At 37.3% G+C, this 25662-nt stretch overlaps 1 protein-coding gene across 4 annotated transcripts in view; it reads left to right on the forward strand.

The window, feature by feature from the left end:
• The window catches only part of PPP2R2C (protein phosphatase 2 regulatory subunit Bgamma), a 191432-nt gene that overhangs the window by 60067 nt on the left and 105703 nt on the right, over positions 1-25662 (forward strand). The window lies entirely within an intron of this gene.

Here is a 25662-nt window from a genome sequence, read left to right on the forward strand (position 1 = left end):
TTGAACAGGAGAAATGTGTTCATAGGTGTTTGACTTTGCAAATATATTTGTATGTACAGTTTTAACAGCACTTTGCACCAGCAGAAACAGTAACTCAATGTAGGCTTATATAATATGAATGTACTTAACATCAGGGTCACCAGTACTCCTTGAGACACAGTCTCCAGATTCTGTCGTCATTTGATCAATGCTCAGTCACTTAATACTCCCATGCTGTGTCCTGAAACGTGATCAGCTGATGCTCTCTTGACTATTGATGATTTGAATTGTTTTAGATTGGAGAAAACAGTAGGATGATTTTGTCATAATGGGACCACAAGGCAGATTTTTCAGAAGAAAGATTAAAAATACTGTGTACTATAAGTGTTATCAGTGACTGGTGTAATTGCTTGCTAATCTTGCCTCTAGGACATTCTTTGCACTTTGGTTCATGTTTGGGTGCATTTTCAAATTTGTTTTGAAGTTTTGGTTAATGCTTTTTTTTTCAGGATGATGATTTATGTTTTGAGATGTGGTCACCTGTTTTCAGAAACTTTGTTTATATTTGTAAATTCATGCCTTGGATTCTGGAAAATGCACAGGATAATTACTGCAGTGTACTTGATACATGGTGAATTTCAGATGTGCAGCTATGTTAAAAATTGAATTTTCAAATCTCTCTGTTTTGTAATCTAAGGAAAAGAATCCTTATGGATTTGGCAAATCTGTAATCTCCTCTTTTATATGTCATGAGTGTCTTGAAAATTAGAAGGAGATTTTTAGTATTTTTGTGACACTGCTGGGGCAAGTGTTAGATTTTTTCTCACATTTTATCTTCACTTGATACTTGGATCATAAGGATTGGATGTTCTTTCTGTCGTTGCACATGGAGGGGCTTGTCTGAAATGGGTCAAAATACAATTTGAATATCAGTGCTGATCTGTATTATATTTTCCTTGTGATCATAAGCCTCATTAAATAGGTTTGCATCAGTTCTTGAAATCTTCAGTAGCAAAGTGTTAGTTTTTTATCTCAGAGTAGTGTAATTGTTGTTGGGAATGCAGAGTTTGTCAGGTGTAATAGAATTCTTCCCATCTGTTATATCTGACATTGCCACACCTTTTAAAAGGTCTTGGAAATCATGAGGGAATAGATTTATCTGTGAAATTTTTTCAAGGAGACCTTCAGCTCAAAGAGAAGCATCACAAATTTTAATTTCTCATTGATGCACTTTGTTTAAAATGCATAATGAATACATTAGTTAAACTGATGCTTAAAATGTGCTTTGTTCTTCTGTGTGATTTTGGTTTTTTTTTTTTTTTTTTGTTTAAAGATTTTGTTCCATGAAAGAACTTTAGAACCCCTAATCTGTAAAGGCCTGTAGTCCTTTCACAGGTTTGTATTTGGTCCTGTGACATGTTTAGTGCAGTATGTAGCAACAATAGGAAAGCAACAATGTGTTACCTTGTTACACTTCTTTGGGGTCCAATCCAAGTTTTTCTTTGGCTTTCATAACCCACCATTTGCAATGAAGAAATGCTTTGTGTCTAGTGTATTAGAGAAGTTACAATTCATTGTTGTCCATGAATAACCAAAATTTTATCTCGTTTTCAGAGTATTAAAATCTTGGGAAGTGGTGTCCTCTGTGTCCTTGCTATTCCATGCAGCAGACTAAATTAATTTACAAAAGGTGGTGTTTCTAACCCTTATTATGTACTTTCTTCTTCTAACTATTCACTGAGCAAAGTAAAGCCAGCAATAATCATGCAGATGTGGGTTAATTATAGCATTGCTTTACTTCTCTTCCTGTTTTACTTCTTCAGTGATTTAAAAAAGTCCAGACAGTCAGATGACATATGAATTCAGGGTACAGGAGAGCTGTGAGCCAAATCTGATTTGCTCTGCTCTCTCCAGTGGACTGGATGTGTTCCTAACAAAACTGTTTGCTTGAGCAAAGTCAAATTTCGTCTCTTTCATAGGTTCATTTTCTAACATTGGGATTGCCTGCAAAAAATGTGGCTTTACCTTGACTATGGAAAATTGAATTGGTTTTTAAATATCAAGAATTTTTTTATTTGTTGTTATATGTTTCTGGTAATAGGTATTATAGACACACATATGACAACAGTGACTACCTGGCCCTGTTCCTCCTGTTGCATATGCACAATTACAATATGGCATTAAAACAAGCAGAACATGAATAATTTTTTTCACTTAAAGTCTCTAAGATTATGGGAAAAGGTGATTTAATTCCAGCTTCAATATATAGTGAATTTTGCAGTAATCACTTTCAAAAGCAGTTTATGAAGCAAACTGCTTTAATTGGAGTTGTTTGTGTGAGGAAAATAGAAAAGATCTGGTAAGACTTGAAAAGAAAGAGAGAAAAAAGACCTGAGTCTTAGAAAATGTGAGCTGTGAGGAAAGATTGAACTTCTTTGCCAAGGTGGTGAAACACTGGGATACATTGCCTTGGGAGCTTGTGTAATTTTTATCACTGAAGTTTTTAAAAGCAGGTGACATAGATGTCTGTAAGAAATGACATGGGGATAGCTGAGCCTCCCGTGGGGCAGAGGAATGGACCAGATGACCTCTGAGATCTGTTCAGGCTTGTGATTCATTGCAGAGCTGTGTTTTATCTTAATTGCCTTTTGCACCACAGCTGTGGGAACCAGCTGCCCAGGAGCTGTTGGGTCAGGAAAATGTGTTATTTCCACAGCAACTGGAGGAGCACTGAGGAGAGGAGAGGGAAGAGAAGATGGGTTGGATTGGAGAAACATGATCCTTCATTACTGTACAGTCTGCTGGGGAGGGGGCAAGAAAATTGTGAGCTGGGGGAAGGGGGATAAGAGAGGTTTCTGTGCTTTAGGGGCAGAGGATGTCCTTCAGTCCTAGAGTTCCCTGATGTTTCCTGTGTTTAAGATTAATGGTAAAACTGGCAGGACTGCTGATACACTTTGCTGTCTCTTGGCCTTGGGATCAGCCACACAGGATCTGGCTTGGAGCAGTGAATTGCCTGGTATGGCTGCTGAGGTCCTGGCAGGGGCAAAAAGTTACAGGAATCAATGATGCCACTCTTACTCAACAGCAAGGATAATTCAGTTACTCTGTATTTTACTGATTTAACAAATGACAGAAATAATGAACAAAATTCACTATTCTTGCCAAACTGTGTTAAAGGATGTGTTTCACCTCCATCATCCCTAATTTATTTGGAGAACTGTTTCTCTGGCAGGTGAAGGCATATTGCAGGTTGCATGCAGACAAGTCTAGCATATGAATTGATCCCTGCCTTTTTATGGAATATCTCTGTTTTGGGAAGTAATAAAATGTTGTTTATACTTCCAGTTTCTGGAGAGACACAGGTTCCTCTCTTGGTCTAGGTGTGCAGATGCAAGTGGAGTCAGTGGAGTTGCAGTGGGGCAGAAGGTGACCTGCACTATCTAGTCATTTATATGGCCAAATTGTGCCATTTGGTTCCAAATGGCTTAACTTCTGTGAAAAAATTAATCATATTAATGGTATATGTATTTCCTCAAATAGGATATTTGAATAATAATGAGAATTAGCAGTGCACTATAAAACACATTGAACCATAACCATGTGAAATGCTCATTATAGAGAATAAAATAACCCTTTTTTCTTAATGATCTTAAAGAAAAGTGCTCTACAGATAATCAAAATGGATTTGGGGCCTTTTTTGTGCCTTAATGAAAGAAGTTAGTATCTCTCTTCTTCATAATTAAAATTAGAGGAAATTATCCATTTTCATCTGCCAAAAATAAATTTATTTATGAGCTTTTCTTTCATAAACATGTCAAATATAATTTGAATTAGACCTTATTACCTGAGGTGTTAATTGGATGAATATAGCAAACAAGTACCACTCTGCTGGCTCAGGCTCACCACTGGTCAGTCTCGATCTCTGATTTCTCCTTCTTAAGAAAGGTACTAGAGGTAACTCTTCCTCTCAACTTCCAGCAATTGAGGATTTATGTTGTGAATACTGATGATTTTAATCTTTTTGCAGAACTCATTTAGAAACAGTTTTGGAATTACCCTGGAAATTATTGCTCATTCTTTGTCTAGTCACTTGTGTTATTTATTTTTTTCCTTGAGTCGTGTGAATAGGGGTAAACCTTGTTAAAGCATGACTGTCCCTTGTTAAACAGGATATACTTGTGTCTTTCTGTGCATGGATTTGGTTCTTTTATTCACAGTGATATTCAGATGAATGTTGTGGGTAGCCTTGAAGATTTGGATTAGTGAGGTTTATTCAATCCAAGTGATGTTGCTGACTTTGTAATCTTTATTCATGCAGCTTAGTTGGGTGAAGCCATGGAGGCAGAGCTGGAGTGTTGCTGTCTCAGTGGCTTACACTGCAGTCTGATCTGATTGCTCACTCACTCAAACCTGCATGTGGGGTTCAGCATCCAGGAAAATCAAACATTGCTACTACTTGAATCTTGGATCTGCACAGCACAGATTTTTATGGGTGACATGGGCCAGCAATTCATCCAACAAGGCCAGAAAAGGCAGTGTAGATTTAACCAGGGTGAATTACACTGTCAGCAGCAGTACCAGTTACCTGTTCAAAGTACTCCATTCATATCACATTTATTAGGCTCATAATATTATTGTCTCTATTTTGCTTGCCAGATGTACTTGATGAAGAAATCATAAATCAGGATTGAGGTTAGGATGGCTGATCCTGGGCTGGGGCTTTGTGTTCCTTAGTTTGCTGTTCCCAGCATCCCAAAGAGCAGGAGCATGTTAGTGTTAGCTTGTCACTGCCTCCTCAAAAGAGCTGCCTCTCCAAGGATGGGGTTTGCTTTGAGGATTGGTTGTTAGATCATCCTAAGAGGGCACTTCCAGCCACCCTGAACTGCAGGACGTTTCAAAGCCATGCAGTTAGCTTGGTTTGGATCTTCATTTAATGTTGTGTTCTCCACATGACAGTTATTCACCTGTGCCACCTGTGCCTTTCAAAGCTTTATCAAGTGTGATTAGGCTGGGCTGCAATCTTCCTGTTTGCAAAGGAATAAATCTCTGATACTGGATCAGTGGTTTTGGTGGGTTGCTCTTAGGGACTGATGGCAACCCTGGTTCTCTTTGCATGCATATGTAATCAGCAGATGATCTTGCTCTCACAGTCTAAATAATAAATGAATTTTGTTGCTATATAGTGCTAGAGGTCCTGGAGAAGTGAATAAATGCATTAACCAAAGAAAAGAACTATCTAGAATGTTAGCTAAAGCCAAGCTCCTTCCATGACATGACAAGGAGCTGAAAAAGAACATACTTGTACCAATCTGGAGCTTTACCAGGTGCCACCAGACTAGAAACATTATAAACAGAAATATTTGTAGTATATTTAACTAATAGATTGAGCTGCATATAAGCCTTTAAATCAGAAGTTCAGGACATGAACTGTGCAATGTGTGTGTAAGGTAAAATGTGGGTATAGAAATATGACCCATGCAAGCTTGCTGTCTCTGCCAGGTTTTTTTCTAATTGAAACTGACAATTTAAAAGTATTGAATGATGTAAAACTAAACAATATTGTGCATCTAGAGTCAGTGTCACTGTTCACCATGGGAGCAGTTTATTTAGTGTATGTATCATTATGAAAACTGTACTTAGCAGTATATTTTCTATATGTTTTCCATGTAAACCTCAGGCATTTCAGCAATATATCATATGTTTAAATGGTGAATGTAGAGAATAGTAGATATTGCTCTTGCACCAGTTTAAAATGTAACTATACAATAACACTGAATATTTTATAGTGGCGAAGAGCTGACTATCTTTTATTACAGCCATGAAAAGGTAATCCATCCTTACTGTTTACAATGTGTTACTACATCATTACTAGTTGTATCCTTGAAACTTTCCATCAATAGTTTATTAAATCACCATAGTAAGGCTTTGTCTCAAGGATTGTGTGCTAAGAGAGCACAGAGTATTTGCTGGCTAATCACAGACTAATTTCCCTTTGGCCAGGGAAAAGTAATAATCTCAGAAAATTAGATAAAGTTATTATAAGGAATTTTGGAATTTTTTAAGCAATAAAGGGTTTTAAATGAACTTCTAGCCATGTTGAGGTGCTTTCCTGATCAACTATTTCCATAGTTCTTATGTTAATGCCAAGTTTGCCCTTAATCATTAATGAGGTCTTTTTTACTGGTTCCTGGTAAAAGTTCCTCAATTCTTTACTAAGAAAAAACTCCACTAAGCAAAGCAGCCTTTATATGAGCTAAGAGAGTTCCTTTGCTCAGGAATGTTATCTTGCTGAAAAGCTCTTGGTCCTCTTTTTATCATTGCTTTAATGCAAATAATAGCAGACTGTATTTTTCCAGTGAAAGACAAATAAGAAAAATGTACATTAAAAGATTAGATTTCTAGTAAAATCTCAGCACAACATGCCATGCAGTTCAGTGACTTTTGTGAGTTAATAATATGACAGGGTTTGGGATCTGTATTGTTGAATATAGCAGTGTTTGTTTCTTTCATATTCACTGATCCATCTGTTACAAAAAAGAGAAGAAAAAGGATGTAAACATCTGTGTTATAATGACATTTATGTGCTTTACTTAGAGTACAGAAGAAAGTAAAAGACTAAGAGTTGGTTTATTATTCTCTAGTTCAACTCAAGTCTGATTTGTACTTAGTTACTGTTACCATACTTCTTCCTGTTTGCAGTGCTTTTGTCATTCCTGTGACTCAGGTGTTGCAGATAGTCAGTGACTACACAAAATAATGTCATTTGCATAAATTATGAGGTTAATGCTGCCTGTGGTAGTTGTGTTTGCATTAAAGACAGCCATAACATGCTCTACCAGTTTCTGAGCCAGTTTCTAGTAGAAATAAAGATCATCAGAGTTGAATTAAAAGTAAATGGTTATTTATTTCCTTCTCTCAGTTTTTAGTGACTCCATATTGTTTCTCCTTATTCTAAGATGTTAAATGAACGTTTCAAATAAAACTGAAAATAGTTTTCAAGCAATGAGCTGGTCACCCATTATGAGTCATTTATTTCTAAACTTTCATCCAGTCAACAAAACATCCTGTTATGCATCATGTTTGAGAGGTTTCAATTTATGATAGAACCTGGCACAAGGTCTTTAATACATATACAGTTGTAAATCAGGATCTGTCTGTTATTATTTCATAAATAATTTCTGATAGAATGTCTTTATTTCTACACTGTGCTGTGATAAAAAGAAAAATCCAACTAATAAATTTAGTAATCATAATAAATTATAAAAATTCAACAAATAGGCACAGTGGACTGTTGAGTGAATTGGCTGCCAAGGCAGCACATGAGACACTTTGTCATGCTACATGTTAATTTGACACCCTGCTTGATTTTATATCTTTTATTGGTGCATGCAGATCTGTAATATGGAAATAACCAGTACAAGATGAAGTCAGATGTGTATTCTGTAGTCTTCTTTTGAATGGAAGATTTAGGTCAAGTATATTCTCTTTAATCAGCAGTGAAGCTCAAAGCAGAATTCACATATGCAGTCTCTTTGAAATAGGTAGATATGAATTATTGCATCTTACAGAATTTCCTGGAATGCCTTACTAAGAGTCAAGTAAAGTCATATGGATGAGGGTTATTCTCATTGCTCAGGTACAATAGGAATATAATTTTGTGCATGTTGTGTGCACTTGTAACACAAGTGTGTGCTACACTCACAGAGTTTTATGGATGACTGATATGCATGTTTCTGGTGTGTCTGTATTCCTCCCAGCTGCTATGTTTGAAATGTGCATCTAGAAGTCCTGGAATGGCTGTGGAGCAGTTTCAGCCTTGGGAGACAGTAAGAGCTGGTTCTTCAAGTCCCATGTGATTCACAGACTGTTTTGGTCTGTGTGACAGTGCTGACCAGGGGACTCAGACTTGTCTCTGACTGGAGCAAAACTTCCCTTACACCATGGTGTGAGAAGCAGTGTCCTTGAATTTATGATTTTCCTCTGTGGTGGTGATGAGCTGCAGCTTTCTGAGAAACTGTTTCCTTGAAATGGATTTTATTTTCCATGGTTAAGTGCATCCTTACCTGATAGAGTAGACATTTTTGTGCTTCCACATGCATTTCAGAAAAAATGAGTAAAATAGAGCACAGGCCTTCTGTGTTACTATGTAAATGTTTAAAAGGTGCTAGTTTTAAAACAAATAAGTTGCATGTGTTTGCAGTTATGGTATTGCAAATCAGCCAATTATATTAAAACTTCAATATTTACTACCTGCAAGAATTCATGCTATGTCTAAGGAAAGGGTTTTAGTTGCCTTAATTTTGAACTGTGGTGCAGAAATTACTGCTGAATGTGATTTGTACAAACAAACATCTCTTTGATTTTTTTTGTTTAAAATTGTAATATTGAAAATATATTTTACTTTTTCATACCTTCCAATTACATTCAAAGCATTTAAAATTGGGGATTTGTTTGAAATTGACATGGATGCCATTATTGTCAGCAAATTGCCCAATTCTCCAGAGGAATCTGTGGCCTGGGATGCTCATCTTTCCTTCTCTGCTGCTGTTGGAGCCACTCCCATCACATGGGAAGTATCAGAGCAGAAGGGAAGAGGCTCTGGTTCGGCCACCAACCTAGACTTTTTCAGAAAATGTCAGCAAACTTGGCCTGGTTTACATTTGTCCCTTGCTGGCAGGGAGGGAGCCACCCCAGCTGCCCACTCCTGAGACACAGGGGACCTTGGGCAGTGCTGCTTTCTGCTGGTGCTAAGCTGCCATCTGTCATCAGAGTCCCACTGCTGCTCCCTGTGACCTGCTCAGTTTGGTCACTGGGTGAAGACTTACAGAGTAGTGAAGCTGTGCTCCTTCAAAACCACCTTGTTATGAGGCTTTATAATATAAGGCCATATTTATGCACAGAAGGAAGGGAGGAAATACAAACTATAAGTATATTGGAAAAATGTGTGACAGCTGTCCTGGATGTACCTGGGAAATGGTAGTAATAATAGTAAATGTTAAATGTGGAAGCAGAAAGCTTTGATGCTTCTGCACTATAAATAATTACTAACAAAGGCAATTGCCATTGTGGAGAGTTGTTTGCAGAGGGATTCATTTCTGATTGTTAAGTGTAAGTATATTTAGACAGAAAATTATTTTTGTTCCTGAAAGCCAGGGACTTGTTGTAAATGAGAAGAATTAGCAATTTGGACTCCACAGAGCAAACACCAGCCTGGTTATTACAGATGAGACCTGATGGATGTTTTATATTGAGGTTAGCACAGGAAGCTATTCCTATATTTTACATTTTAATGACTGAACTCAGTTGTTTTATTGTTAGTGGTTGAATTTACAGTTTTCTTGAAAAACTATTCATTTTGGCAGTCTCCTTTTTTGAAATGTTGCAAATATTTCAAAGCCATTATCATTCCTCTTGCTAAGTCGCCTTTGATCCAAAAATGTTCATTTAGAAATTTGTGTATATGGACACAGACATACTCTAACACAATAATAGAATCCAAATACTTGAAACTGAGGAAAGGAATAAAGGAGCTTACCAGAGTTGTCTTGTCCTGGTTTGGAGGACAGGTGTCTGCCAATAAAGGCAGGAGCTTCTCTTTGAAATAAAGATTGTAAACCCCCTCCCTCCAAATTATAATAATTTTGAAATTAAGGGGTTCTCAGGCAAAGATATGAGAATTAGGAAAAACAGTTCTTTCCTAGGAAAATTAAAATAGAAATACAGTATTACAAAGAACAATACCAACCCTGACAGAGTCAGAATAAAATCTGAAACTCTGTCAGTCAGGGTGGTGGCAGCAGTCCCATTCAATGGTGGCTACAGTCCCCCTGCAGTGGCAGATGTGGTTCAGCTGGAGCAGTGCTCCTGGAGAAGGTGCAGCTTTCCTCTGAAGGTCCAGGGATGATGTGAAAAGGTCTGGCTTTCCTCTGGAATCCAGTGGAAAGAAGGTACCTTGCTGTCCAAAATCTCAGTTTTTATCTAGGTAGGAAAAGCTTGGCTCCTGGCTGGAGCATCTCCCAGTGGGATGATGTAATTTTATCAGTCACACAGTGGGACTAAATGGGCCAGCAGCAGATGATATTTTCCTGGAGGGAGGATGGGCTGTGGAAAAGATAAAGATGATTGCCCCAGCTGGTTTAAAGATGGCCCATTAGCAGATAATATGTGCCACAGAGATAAGGAGTCACTGCCCCACCCAGTTTCAGTAGATGGTGATAGAATACACATTGCTGGTGACATCCTGTATTGCAACCCAAGGCATTTCTATACTTTGCCTTTGGTGGTTTTGCACAGTCCAGAAATTGTGACTCCAAAATCTGAGATTTCATTGTGTAAGTGAAACCCTGCAGGATTTTGCAAGGCAAGATATATTAGGGAAATAGTGCTAATACCTGCAAGTTTAAAATAAATACAAGTAAACATTTAACAAGGACATGCCATTATAGGTGGAACCTGACACTGGGATAGCTGCTGCAGAGTTCAAGCAAACCTTGAGCACAATTTTTTCACATAAAAACAGTAACTTCACTAGTTTATACATCCTGAACAAGGAACTTGTTAAAGTCTTGTGTTTTAGCTTGTAAGTGGTGGCTCTTGTGAGTTTATGTAAAGAGTCACTGTTTTTTTTTCTGTTCCTTGTTTTGTGCCCTGCTGAGAAACCTTTTGATGGGACACAGAAAGATTTTCTTTTTCCAGTTTTACTTTTCAAAACCTGCTTCTATTGATGGAAGCATGAACAGAGTTTATTGATAGAGTTCAACAGTAGCACATTGGGATCAGATAATTTCCAGGGATTTTAATTTCTGTTTTCAAAACTAGCTGCTTTACTGTCCATTTTTTGTGTGTTTCTGTAAAATTAGTGGTTAGTCATGCCTAAATATGTAATATTTACAACAATAATGTGATATCAGGCGTGAGCTATAGTTTATCTGTATTTAAGATGTTTTAACTCACAGATAGCTGTCAGACTGGTTATCAGATAGTCTTTTTTCCCCAGTCTGATTCTCAGATCCAGTAACATACCACACTTGAAGAACTGGAAGAAGGCTACATTGATCAGTTCTTAGAGTTCAAAATTTGGGCTGAATCTAAAATACTTCTGTTCCCCTAGATGTCTGATCTGTGGTCAAGACTGGAAATTATGTAAAACAGCATGAATATATTTGGACTAAATATCTCAAAGATATAATTAACATTTTCCCCTGGTTCACACAGCCTTCTACCCAGGCAACAGGGCAGAACTTTCATCAACCTTAACTCTTAAACCTAATGCTCTGTCTTGAAGTTCCTTTTCATGTGCTTCTGGTGTGTGTCTTCATACTGCTTTGATTTCATTTTGGCCACTTGCCAGAACATTTTTTTAATTCCTTTTGTGAAATTTCCATGCCAGCTTCAATTCCTGCCAGAAGGCAACTGTTCGATCTCTGTTAAAGCAGGACCCTAAAGCTTTAAATTCTCAGAATTTCTCTTTCTGGAAGTAATACTCCCTGCTCAGGCTTCATAGACACCAAGAATATGTACATACAAGAATATGTAAATCCAAGCACTGCTGGGGAGAGAAATAAGGACACAGAATTTGTTCCTCAACTAAAATTATTTCCTTTCCACTTGCTGCTTGACTTGATTGTAGTGATACTTGGCTTTCATCTGCAGTAGTTGCTACTGTTTGAGTTCCAGGAATCTTTATTACAAAAAACCAGGGGAGTCCAGCCAAAACCACAACTCATTTGGTACTCCTTGCCAAGTTCTTTCTGCTCTCTGTATATATATCCATTGAATCTTGTGAGGGCCAGACCTGGAAGTGTCACTTAGTACCATTCTTTTACTGTCACTAAAGGACACAGATGTGAGTCAAAATCATCTTGGACCTGATTAATTGATCTGTAGATGACCCTCAGGTGCAGGGGAAATGTATTTTTTAAGTTTGAAGAGTCCCTTCTTCTGCAACATTTTGCTGAAAAGGGATTTTTGGGGACAGGTCTGGCAGCCTTCTTGGGTAAGGTCCCAGTTAAATATGTTAATATCAACAGACCTGGTTGAAGGACAGGGTCAGGATTTTTACCATGTCATCATAAGGGAAAAGCTAATGGAATTTTATCTTTTGTTTGTTATGACTCACCCCTGAAGGTGAGGGTGGCTGAGGTTCTTGTTAACAGATCTCTAGGGGCAGATTAGAATGAAATTACACTGAATTACTGTTTTTTAAATATATATTATATTTATATATTTATGTAGGAATGATTTTAGAATAATGTGCTTGCTATGGAAAGATTTATGTAGCCATTTTGGTTATCATCTATCTGTAGTATTATAACAGTACAAAAGTATAAAGATACCACTTCAGACAATACATATAAGGGAAAGAAAGAATGAGAAGCAAAGGATAAGAAGAGTTGGTGGACAGGAGATATAACAACTCATCTAGGAGACTTATTTGTTGTCTGTTGGTTGAAGTGATGATCTCCATCTTGATCAGTTGGGAGTGGGGCAAGATCCCAAAACACAAAGTTCAATGGATTAATAAATCCTCAGGTTTATGTCAGACAGCTCCTCCCTTACTGGGGGCTCTGTTTTACACTGTCTGCTCTAACACTGTGGATCACATGCAGTCCTCTGGTAGAAGGTCCCAAAAATTAGTCAGGGGGTACTCTGAGGGTCTTTGATGGGTTATGACACCTTCTAAGACATGACAGCTGCCTCTGATCCAGTGTGGTTGAGCCAGTTGTGCCTCATCAGAAGGGATGAAAACCTTCAGGCCTGTGTCTCTCACCCCATCCTGATATAGAAATGGCAGTGTCTAAACAACAGATTTTTTTTTTTTAATTTTATTTTATTTTTGTTACCCTGGTAAATTTTAAGAAACTGAAATGCACTGCCTCGGTTTAGTTAGGACACTAAGGTTACTGCACATGTTTCTATTAAACAGCAACAATGTCATCTTTAAAATCCTGACAGGTTGTTAACAGCCTTTGTGCAATTGTGATTTAGTATCTGATGAAGTCTGAGAATCCACCACTGGCTGGAGCAGAATTAAATCCAGGTGCATGGCTTTGCATGGCTGTACTCTATGTATGTGTTGGAAGTCCAGAAAAATTACGTATGTATATGCAAACCACGTTTTTTGTGCTTTGAGCCATGATTTTAATCTTATAGATTCATAGAATGGCTTGGGCTGGAAGAGACCTTAAAGACACCTTCCACTAGACCAGGTTGCTCAAAGCCCCATCCAATCTGGCCTTGAACACTTGAAGGAAGGAAGATACACAACTTCTCTGGGCAACCTCTTTCAGTGTCTCACTTCTACATCTGTGCATTTATACATCTATTCATCTCTCTTAATTTCTGCATCTATTTGTTCTAAATACTTTGTACAGTAACCTTTTGTCTTCAGTACTACATTGAATAGTGTGGGTATGTAGTTTATAACCCCTGGTACTGGAAGAGCTTTTTCTGAAGAGTTTATCTCAGTGCTCACCAAAAGTCTTTTTGGAAATTTCAAGTGTGCTAAATCTTCAGAGATTCCATACCATTGCTGGCTTTGTTCTTCAGGACAGCAGTAGGTAAAGATGAAAATGTGACTGAACTTCATCTACCATATTCAGAATTGTTAAAATCTCTGCAAGGCTTAGATTTTCATACTAGTGTCAGGAAATGTAAGTACATTCTGCAGTTTAGCCCAAAAATTTTTAGGAACTAAAATCATGTGGATTTGTTAGTTTTTTTAGAGCTTACTGCAATTCTGTTCATCAGTAAAACATATGGGGTCCTTTAACCAACAGAACAGATTTTCTGTCGCTACTGAAGCTATTTAGAGTTATCATTTTGTTCATTTGCATAATGAGTTAGGAAATCTACTTAGAAATTCTCATGCATAATATGATTTATTAAGTTTAAGGTTAAAATCAGGGTTCAAATTATCCATTTGAATACTGTGACCTTAATACTGTCTTTGCAAGTTTCCTTAGGAGCTTAATGCCTTCAGATTTATACTAACTTGAGTACAACCCATTTATTTTTCTTTGACCTTATTGTCTTCTATATGATTTACTCATGCTGCATATTGTTTTCTTTTAAATACTGTTAAGTCTTTCCTTGAAGCAAAACTGCTCTCCATATTTTCTCTTGGAGGTAATTTGCTCCAGGCTACTTTTTAACTTTCTGAAATGTAAAGTAATTGTAGTTCAGGTTTTAATTGTATGTCTTTTTCTCCTTTTCAAGAATATGCTGCCTGGACACATCACTTTGTTATTTAAAGGGCTGATAAATGTGTCTAAGTTGTATTAATTTCTGTGGCAATAGAATTCAAATTAATGCTAACCAGAAGGTCTTTTAATGCATAAGTAGTAGGAAAGGTGTAATTAAATCTCTCTGAAAAAAAATTACAGGATATTTCATGAATGTCAGTAACATAGTTTTAGCTCCTAAATAATTTTCTTTGCTACAGATACCTTTTAGGGTTGTGACTACCAGAACCTTAAAAATGTATGTCTTAAGAAAACAGTAATTTTTTCCCTTCATTTGCCCATTTGGGTTTGTGCTAATTTATTATGTTCATATTATCCCCATAAATTATGCTTTTATAGATTCCAGAAAGTTCACAGTGTCATAATGGCACAGAAGGATTTTTGAGCTATGTGCAGAACATTTAGTTAAGCACTTAAGCTGATGAGGAGTCTTTCTGTAGTTAGGGATTCTGTAGTTGGTGATGATAATAGCATCCCAGAGTTCCTTGGCTGAGGACAAACCTGAAAGATTAATCCACTATAAAGGAACAGACTATGGCTGAAGAATTTACACAGTTGCATTTTTTTGGAAGAAAAATTGTGTGCCACATGCAGAATTACTCATTCAATTAATCAGTCTCTTAAAAATGGTTAACTTCATCATCATCTGGTTCAGCCACTTGTGGAAGAGCCCTGAACTCTTGCTCACTGCTCAGTGTGAGCTCCATCAGGGGTGAGTGGACTGTGAGTTCTCTTTCTTCTGGCCACCTTCTTCCTACTGTTGGGCCACCATGTGGTTTGCTGATGTCAAGGCACTGTTGACTCATATTTGGCCTGGCATCCAGGATGACCACAGGTCCAGACAGTTGCTTTTCAGCCAGATGTCTGGAGCTCTTCTGCTCCAAGTGCAGAATTTTGCATTTCTTGCTGAGCCCCCTGAAGTTCCATTTCTTGCTTTCCCTTAGTTTGTAACTTGGAGGTGAAGCACTGAGTTTTTAATGTTAGATATCACTGGGGATGTTTTAGATGTTTTTCTGTCTACAGTGCTCAGTGTACATACCCTAAGCTTGGCTGGCACCAGAGTGAATTTTCTGTATGTTTTTTCATGAATCAGTGTACGTTTTTGGCTACCACCAGCTGCCAAGATTGTTTGAAATATACCAAATAGCCTTAGGCATTTCTGCTTAAAAAAAACTTGTTGATTCTTTTCTTAGTGAGAAAGATGACATTTTTTTCTGATATCTCAAATAGCAATGGTAGAAATTATATCTAATGTGCAGTGGACTTGAAAGAAATCAATATTATTTTTAGCTTGTATAAAAAAATCATAGGTTCTTAGCAAAACCATACCATGTATATTTCAATGTATATTGAAACTGCCATTTTCCTTTTTCTGTGGAGACTATTGGTTAAAGTTCAGGTACCAGCAGTATCATTTCTGGATGCTGGGATTTAAGTATGGGCTCTGTAACAGTGATGACTGACATGATTCAGCCATAAGTACAAGAGGTTTTATTTTATTTCATCAGCTGTAGGTTGGTTGGAGAGACCTAGGTGGGACTACAATCCCCTCACACCTGTAGGGAATGGAAAAAGTTATGTTCAAGCAGCACCTGAATGTTGTCACTTGGGAACCCACTGCTGCAGCCATAGCTGCATGGATTCATTCATGTAAAGGCCCACACAAGTACTGCTCACCATTTATTTTTCCAAGTCATGGAGACTGACAGGTGTGTTTTCTTTGTTTTCAAAGGGAAGATGAACTGTAGAAAAAACAATGATTTCTATAGGAAAACTAAGTTTTCTAAGGAAAACTTCTGGTGGAGGTGATGAGTCAGTTTGGGAGTTCTATTAGAGTTCTTATATGCACAAGAAATTCTGAATAAGATCTAAACAAGGAGGGAGAAGGGGTATTCTGTCTTGGATTTGGTGGCAGGATGCATATTCATCCTAAAAATAGCATGTGCTTTCTGTCATGGAAGAGCTTTCTGTTTGAATTGGACTAATCTCTGGAATGTATCCTCCTTGAGACAAGGTTGATTTTTTTTTTTTTATTGCATTAATTACTCTCCTAGACAGTGAAAGTGATCCTACCTATTAGAAATATCCCAGATGGTTAAAGTGCCTCTTGAAGTGCTTGGTGTGCATAGGTCAACGTAGACTATTGGAGGCTGGAGAACAGTAATTTGTGGGGAGAAAAATAGGATGATGTAAGCAAAGGAAAGGCTCTTTGAAGCATTTAATGCATAAGGTGTTTGTTTTTTAAATACTAAAGACTTGATTTTTTAATAAATATATGATACCCTCAAAGTATGAAAACCATGGGATGAATATCTTTGTAGATTACTAAAGTAAAGAAACAAAAATCCACACTGTGACCAATTCAACTCTTGCTTCAGTCCTATTTATTTGAGCCAACCTGCTGTATCTTATTTTGTATTTAAATATACTGCATTTATTAAATATTGTATTAGATATGTCACCAGTTGTTATTATTTCTCTTGGAGATTTTTTTCAATTATTTTGGCAAAGTCTGTTTATAGTCACAGCTGTAATTATACTCCAATTAGCAGACATTGGGAGACAAACTGTTTCATTGCTATGAAGGTGTTTGTATGTTGGAAACTGAGAACTGTATAGAAAAACAGTATGCAGTTGCAAATAAAAAAAAAAAAAGAAGAAGAAGAAAGCAGGCTGTCTGGCATTTTCTTAAGGAAGTGATTGATGCATGAGTCTGTTTTGCCCAAATAAGAAGTGAACAATTCTATTTACCCCTACATTTACTCTTCAGTTGAAGTAATAGATGCAATACAAGTGCCTGTGGGTTTTTTGGGCTAGGTTTTTTTTCCTTGGTAGAGTTGTTCTGCATATTATAATCATGTTTTTCTCGTCTTGCTTTCCATGCTTTTCAGCAGTTTTGAATTATATATAAACCTCACATGTATGGCTTTGACTTGTCTTTCAGTTCACTTGCAAGATTAACATTGCTGTTGACCAAAATTAAATAAATGCAATGAAGGCTGATATATTTCAGATTAATTATTGGAAATTGTTCCTGCCTGTGAACATCAGTATTCAGTGCACACTCATACCAGAATAAAGTGGTTGGTCATTAGCTTCCAGTCCTCAGTGTCTGCACTTGACATTTCCTCAGAAAAAAACCCATCATGGTACTCCTGAAAGATACAGGGATCACTTTTAGAACAAACACACTTGTTTTAGGGGGGGTTTGGAGAGTTGGTTTGGAAATTAAAAAACATTGCATTCATCACCATGCTCAAAAAGAATGATTTATTCATGTGTTTCAGTTAGAGTTGTTTTTGTCTCTGTCTCTCTAATGGACTGCACTTTGGGATATACAAATCATTTGAATGTGTCATGCTGAAAACTGGTGGCTGAAAACTGTTGTCCCAGCTGGAAACCATGAGAACTGTGGAAAGTTTCCTTTTCTCCTTTGAAAAGGAAACAGGTCTTTGTTAGGATCAATTCTTGTGGTAATCCTATGTAGATTAATGTGGAAGTAAAATAACGTGCCTCTATGGAATGGGTTGGACAGGATAAGCAAAAGAGCTGTTCCTCTATTAGGTAATTCATCTAGTAATGGTTTCTGTAAAGGAAATGTATAAAGAGCAGAAAACTGCCCTTTTGAAAAGGAGGTAGAAGGGAAAGCTACTCAGTGGTTATTTGTTCAGAGTTGAGAGATTATTTTAAATATGATTTCCTTAATTATTTTATTTAGGCTGTCTCATCATGTTGGTTCTCAATGACCATATCTCAGCTTGCTACATAGGTAACTGGCAAGAGCATCATCAACTCATGAACCAAAAAATCCAGCTTGCTGAAAATGAAGCTCCATGGAAGATGTGAAAGTAATCCAAATACTTCTGTAGAAACTGGGGGTTCTTCACCACACCCCAAAATGTACTTGCTCAAATCAGGCATTTTCAAATTAATTTCTTTTTCCGTCACTTGTAATGTGGAAGGTGCTGTCTGACAGCCCTGGAAATTAAGTGCTCTATTTCTCCACAGGACAGGTATAGCAAGGGCAGCAGCAATGCAAGCTTCCCCAAACTGTCCTGCCAATGCTCCTCAGCCCAGTTCTGAAGAGGTCACTTCTGGAGGTGAGTGGGAGGCAGAGTCTCAGTGCAGAGGCTGCTGCAGGGCAGGGGTTCCTGCAGGACAGGCTGATGGATGGAGGCTGGCCCCTTGTCCTGAGTGAGCCACCAGTCTTGAAGATAATCACTTTATGTATCATAAAGCAGTGTGGGCTGGATTCATTGAGGTTGCATTATTCTGCTTGACTGTTGTCACATTTTGGTATTTCTTTGTCGTTGGATGGCACCTGTACATTTTTTTTCCTTTTGCACTCTTTTTTGTTAAAGACTTTGTCAATGCTTTATGTACACGTCTCCAAAGTGGCATGTGAATAAGTGAATGCAGCCTGGTTGTAAATGTGATACAGAAAAGCAGTTCCTGGTGGCAGCCATGTGTGCCAGAGGAACTGTAGGGCACTAGACCAGGAGGCATGCTTTGAAGTGCACCAGAAATTGATAAGAAAGTGTATGTTGGTTTCCAGTATCTAAATGAATAATTAGGTTTCTGTTGCAAAGCCGTATCTTAAACATTTCTCTTTTCATAATTGCTATGTAATTTAGATATTAACATCAATTAAGCTGGTAAACTAATGTTCTTTTTTAGATTATTTTACTATTAGTGAAATCTGCCTATCTAAAGCCAGACATGCAGCATTCTACACTATATGAAAATAAAGAGGATGTATTGCAGTTACAATAGATAGTAGTCATCCAAACCAGAAATATGTGATAAATTATGCGAGAGGAATTAATGACTGATGCAAGTTTTCAGAACAACAATAATGAGTGCGTAACAGTTTAGCAAATTAATTCTGCTATACATTCCTGGAGTTACTTAAGCACTACATACTTCAAATACAGTAAGATATATTCTGTTTTCATCCAAATTTACATCTCTTAAACACAGAAATAAATCTGAGAAAATGGGAAACAAAGGCTTAGCAAAGCTGTTAGGTCATGGTGAATTACTTTTCTAATTTCAAATGCTGTGTGAAGGATTTGCAATGCCTTGATGATCATTTGTAGTTGAGGCCCTTAAGTCTGTTTAACTCTGTTTCTATGGCTGTAAACAGGTGTGGTAACAAGAGACCATAGTACAATTCAATAATTGTATGAATTTAACGTTGTTCCTGTCTATTTCCACAAGGTCATAGAGTAAGAAGAGTTAATTTTCCTAGTCCAAGGAGACTTCCTGAAGGGACTTCTTAATTTTTTAACTTTAAAGGATATGAATCAGAATAGTATTCATTCCATATACAGCTAAAACAGTTCCTGACTTTAAAACTTTTTTAAAAATTTTGTCAGGTAGTAGGAGCTATGGACTTCTGTTCATAATTAAAATTAATGACAAAGTCCTCTTGAGAAGTCATTTGAGACTGATCCATAAAGTGGAAAACAGTTTGAGGATCCTTGTCATGAGAATACACAGTATTAGGACATTTGCTAATAAGTTACTTTACTGAATGTTTGTATAGGGCCAATAAATCATGTGGATTTGATTTTTGCAGCTCTTTTGAATGCAGTGCAGAGTGCTAATCTCTTACTGATGTTGACAAAGCTGTAGAGAGGTCCTGAGTTGGCTTCCCACACACCTGAAGCCCAGAATTTCAGCTCAAACCTCCCTCTCTGCCATGTAAACTTATGAAGATAATTATATAACTTGTCACAATTAAACCTGTTTTATAATGGACTTTATTTTAAATTCAAGTACAAAAATACATTTTCAGTACAAACACAAAAGAGTGGTCATAGAGACTGTTTCCTTCACACAATATTTATTCATGCCACATTCATATTTGTCTCTGCATCTGCTTTCTGTGAATACTGATTAATACAAAGTCTGATTTTTTTTCTGCATATTTACATTGAATAGTGGTGATCTAAAGCAGCACATGTGCAAATCAGCATGTATGGCCCAGAGCATCCAGAGCTCCTTGATCCTGGAGTCCTGGCTTACACAAATCTGTTGTTTCTACTGTGGCTGCTTCCATGAGAAGAGGTTTTACATTGCATTCATAGTGAAGAGTTTCCACCTTACCAACTTGTCTTTACCTCCAGTTTATCCTAGTGGTTGTGAAGCCTCTCAGAGCTTCTGTCCAGGGACTGGGAGTAAAGGAAGGTTAAACCAGTCTTTCAAGGGGATATATTTTTCTGAGGATGCAGTAAATTGGATTGAGGCTTCAGGCTCAATTTACAAACTCATTTTTTTTCACCAACTACTAGATAACAGAGTTTAAGACACATAGTCAGAATTTTGGATCAACTGTGAGAAACAGAGGCTGCAAACGGAAAACAAGAAACACTTTAGGTTCACATTGAATAATGTGTGGTCTTTGCACAGTTTGGAAAGCCCCATGCTAAAATGTTCCTTTTTTGACTTTGTATCTATGAAGATAATATAGATCTGTGTTTATAATAGATCCAGGAAGGACTTTGCTTATTCCCAGTCTTCTGGAGATATGTCTTGAAAACTGTTTCCCTAGCAGGTTTGGAGTTAGGGTGAAGTACACTGGTCTGTCTGTGATGATCTGGAAGAACTCTGTACCCTTAGATTTTTCAAAATGAAACATTTATTTCAGGTACCTAGAAATGTTTCATGTGTCAGCAATGGACTTGTAAAAGTAAATTACTGAGATACAGCAGAAGGAAATGCCTTCTAATCAAAGCTTTATGCCACTGGTATGTGTAAGTAAAAGGGAGACTAAAAAAGCTGTCAGAAATGAAATCTCATTGCTCAACTATCAGGCTGTGCAGGTTTCACAGAGTTATCACATAGTTATCACAGGCATCTATCATGTTACTGTTTAAATTACTGGACTGTAGGAAGGATTTTGTCACTTGTCTCTCTAGGTTTCATGAAGGACTAAGTTTTTTAGGTCCATTAGTCTTTAGGTTCATAGTTTAAGTCCAGTGGTTTGTGACAAGATGACCAGCAGTATAACAGAGTATATGAAAAATGCTTGGTTTTAAATTTGTTTAGTGTTCTACAGCAATACTATGACATCTGTAAAGGTTGAAGTGTTGCTGCACGTAGAACTCATTGCAGAAATATTACTGTGAGCTCTTACAGGGCAGGGAATACATTTTCCTGTGCACTCATAAAGCAAATCCTCCCAAGCCTTTGGATATTCTGGTGATGCAGGTAATATGTATTTAGAGGAGAGTCTGTGCAAGGAAAAAACAAGCATATAGTCCTGCAATAATTTCACCCATTTAATTATTTTCTTTCAAGTGCCTAGAAAATTTAGGCTTACTGGAATTGCTTTTGAGAGTGTCACCTTTAATCTTGTAGCAGAGTACTTGAATTCAGATGTTGAAAACAGTTCAACTAAAAAAATGCTGCTTACACAGGATGAGATATGCAGACAAAAAATGGAAAGGTGATACAGAATGTAAATCCTCTTTCAGGAGCCTTATGAGAATGCCATCTGATTATCATAATGGCAACGCAGGTAACCATCATTCTCTGCATTCCTTAAAATCCTGACTCACAAATGAGCTCAGTTTTCACAAAGTCAAATTATAAAATCAACTACAAAACCCCGTGGTTTTTGTTTTTGTCATTCTTCAATTTCTAGGAAGCCTGATGGGACCTAACAATTCAAGAACATTGAGGCTGATGAAATCTAAATTTTCCCTAAGTTTTTTCTACTTAAGTATGCTGCAAATGAAAAATTAACAGAGTAAATACTGAGATTCTAGAACTGTGAGATTTTCTGATACAAAAGGAAGGTTGGTTTGCACTTAAATACTGTTTTCAGTTTCTTTCTTAGGCTTATCTACTTTGCATTTGGAGTTGATAGTGAATTTCTCCTGCACTTTAATGGCTGTTGTGCCAGGAGGCTGTGGATTTTTGTATATTTTCTTTTGCTTGATCAAATACTCTAGGCTCTTACAGGGAGATGAAGCAAATTAGGAAATGTATTCTTTTATTAAAAATACTTAAGAACATGCTTCAGGAAAGAGAATTTGTTTTAAAAGACAGATGCATCTTAAAAGCACTTAAATTTTAATCAATCCCTTAATTTTTATAAATCTGTAATGAAAAAAACCCCAGTGATTAAAATCCCTGGAAATTGATTTGAACTCACATGCTGAGCTGTTAGCTGGAATTTAGAGGTTTTGCTGTAACAATCTATCAGATCCTATCTCTGTGTTAAGTGCTGAATGACCTTGTGACGTTTATCTTGCTCTGTGGTTTGTCAAAAGAAAAAGAACTTAATTTGATAATTAAGTGGGAAAGAATGAAAAAAAATGTATTCTTGCAGTCTGTGACCAGGTTGGAAGAGCAACGTCCTGTTTGTTCTTTATGATAGAGGCAGTGGAGATAACTTAAGAATTACATTTATTCTGGATAGAAATTGGTTTTTAATTTTTTTTTTTTAATTCTGAGGGGTTTTTTTTACTAGTGTTTATACTAACACTGTTTCTTTGTGAGAAAGGAGTCTCTGTGCTGGTGTACTTAATTTTGTAAGAGTGGTGGATTGAAGGTTGCCTATTTATGTCATGTAGAGCACAATAGGACAGCATTCTTTAACCTCCTATGAAAAAACATTCAGGAGAATTGATGTGTAATTGGAAAGGAAACTTTAATTGCAGATAGGTTTTTGAGGTTGTGTTTCTCTTAGGATTTTGGGTAGGTATTATTTTTGTTTGTTTTAATTTGCAGTTTAGCTGCTAAGTTCTGAATGTTTGGGAATAGTTTGAAGGTCTGTTTGGAAGTGATTCAGTGTTGCCTCTGATGGGTTGTGCTGTCCCCAGAGGGGCAGAGGACACTGGGAGACCTTTAGGGGCTCTGTAGGGTGAGTGCTGCTAGGTGAATGCTGATGCTGCTGCCTCCTTCCTTCCCCCTGCTTTCTTCTGCATCTCCCTCCCTATAAAATATCCTCTTGGCTAAATGTTTGTGCAGAAGTAAAACTGATGTTATGACCTGTATACTTGGCCTTTCCTGGTTTTGCAGTGACTGTGACAAGTGCACTAGGAACTTGCTGCTTCTACCCTTCAACATGTCAGTAAGTGTGTAGGGATTTCTTGTATGGAGTAATCTCCTTTGCTGGGGATACTGCAAGTGTGTGTTTTCTTGTAACTTGGACTGGAATCTGACACAAATTCTGAGCAGATCTCTTGCTGATTTTGAGCTGGGCCCTTCACAAAGTGAAGGAAGCTGGGAAGCACGTCGAGTTGAGCTTTGCCTGCAAGTAATAACATTTTTCATTCTGTGGTGCTGCTGGTTTCACACTGATAGAGATCATTAGTACCTTCCTAATGATGGTATTTTTCTTCCTAATATTTATACTCTTTTGCTGATGCTATTAGCTTGGTCTGTGTGCTGAAAGTGCTTAGAGATGAGGCTGTGTTATATTCCACACATTGATCCTGTCCTTGGCTGCCCTTCACAGGAATAGGACATGAATGAAGACACTGCTACTGTGTTAATGTTAGATACAGAAAACATCTCCACTGTTCACAGGATCAGTTTTGTAGTATCAGTGTGCAAAATAAACAGCTGAACTGATGTTTCAGGCTGTTGGCTGTAGAACTGCATGGAAATGGGAGCGGAGGAGTGTCTGATACCAACAAATCAGGAAAAGCTATCATAAAACAAACCTAAAGCCTCTTCCATCCTGGAGAGATTTATATATGGTGCCAGCAAGGAGATCTACTGGGACTTACAGGTTAGCTTAGAATATTCCCTGCAGAAGAAAACTTGTTTTACATTGTCTACAGACAATGTGTCACCAGTTAGACTGTGCCTTATCTGGACAGCCAAGTATGCCTTTTTATTATTTCTTTCTTTCCATGAGCCAAGTAAACATGAAACATAAACTGAAGATTTGATGATAGGGAAAAACATCTGTTGTTGATCTCTTTGAAGAGATCTGGTACTGTGCTAGAGGGCAGAGAGCACTGCGGTATGAAACTAAACATTTCACTGAAGTCACTATTGGTAATTTCAAGTGAATGTTTCCATGGGCTGTGTCTAAGACCCAGTATAATCTAAATGTTAGATGTCACTTAAAGGTATGTGATGAATGGTGGGATAGAGACAGAGATGCATGGTGGGAAGGAAGAAAAGGCTTTAATAGTAAAACTGTAGGGTTTGCTCATTCACAATCCTGTTCACCCTACTCTTTATCCAATACCACAGAGGGAGAAAATCCTAATCATGCCAAGAGCTGAACAGCTGTTGCCCTCCTATACAAGCTGATGCCTTCAAGAAAAACTAAAACTGGGAGCATGGAATGGGTACACATAGCAGGACAGGTTAAGCCAATTAATCTCTAACTTTGCAGTATGCATATATATACATATATATACAGGATATATGTATATATATATTTGCATTGTTTTTTTCTCGAATCAGAATAAGGTTTTGCATTTAATTTTAAATGTTTTCTCTTTGATCTGCCTCTTTAAATCTGATGGAGGGAAACAGAAGGTTCTGTTATTGGAACATAAGCAGCTCTGCAATGCACTTCTATTTTGAGTGCTCTGGGATTGTTGTGTGCTTTTATAGAAATAAGTTAAATAAATAGACCTATATCAGCAATTTTGAGGATATGAGCTTAGTGTTCAAACATCTGTTGTGTACATTTGATGTGTCCCCCTGCCTTTCCAATAAGCCTTTTGAGATGTATCTTTTCAGTATAGTTATCCTGCAGTGCTTGATAATGCTGACCATTACTCTGTGATGACAATAATATTTTTTTGAAGATATTTATAAAAAGTAAATTTATAAAAGATAAATTATTTTATCTGTTCAGTTTTTTTCTTCTCTTTCTATGTAGCCTCTCTTTGTCTCTTGTAGTGAAGTACTTCTATTTTGAGGACTCCACAGAAGAAAAAACTGACATACTGACATCTTAAATATTGCTTGTGGTAGCTTTCACTGTTTGAAGTTTTTGAGAGTAAGGAAGGACTTGGCAGTACCTGGGTGTGCACATGAATGATTCCCTCCCCCCACTGTTCTTGCTGGCAGATGGTCCTTGAAGGACTTTTGCCAGCAAGTGCAAGTCAGAATAGCCCCTAGGAGTGACTGATACCAGGCTGCCTTTCCCTCTTGCTGAGCTCAGCAGAACAAGCCTGCCAGTGAACCTGATCTATCATTTTCAAAGTTATTCCATATTTTTTGTCTCAGAAATCACAGTAGTGGCAGAGCAGAATGTTTAGCTCCCCATGAGAGTTGTCAAACATAACCAAATATGAAATTAAATATTACAAAATAAATGCTTGGGAGAGTTAGTTTCCAGTCTTAATGCTGCAACAACAGAAGTACCTTTTAAAATATAAGCTTTACATAATTTTTTTGTTCTAAACTTTTCCTTCTGAAAAAAGCACAATTAAGACAATTTTGCAGGTTGGGATGA

This window comes from Erithacus rubecula, assembly GCF_903797595.1.
Source record: "Erithacus rubecula genome assembly, chromosome: 5".
Lineage (NCBI taxonomy): Eukaryota > Metazoa > Chordata > Aves > Passeriformes > Muscicapidae > Erithacus > Erithacus rubecula.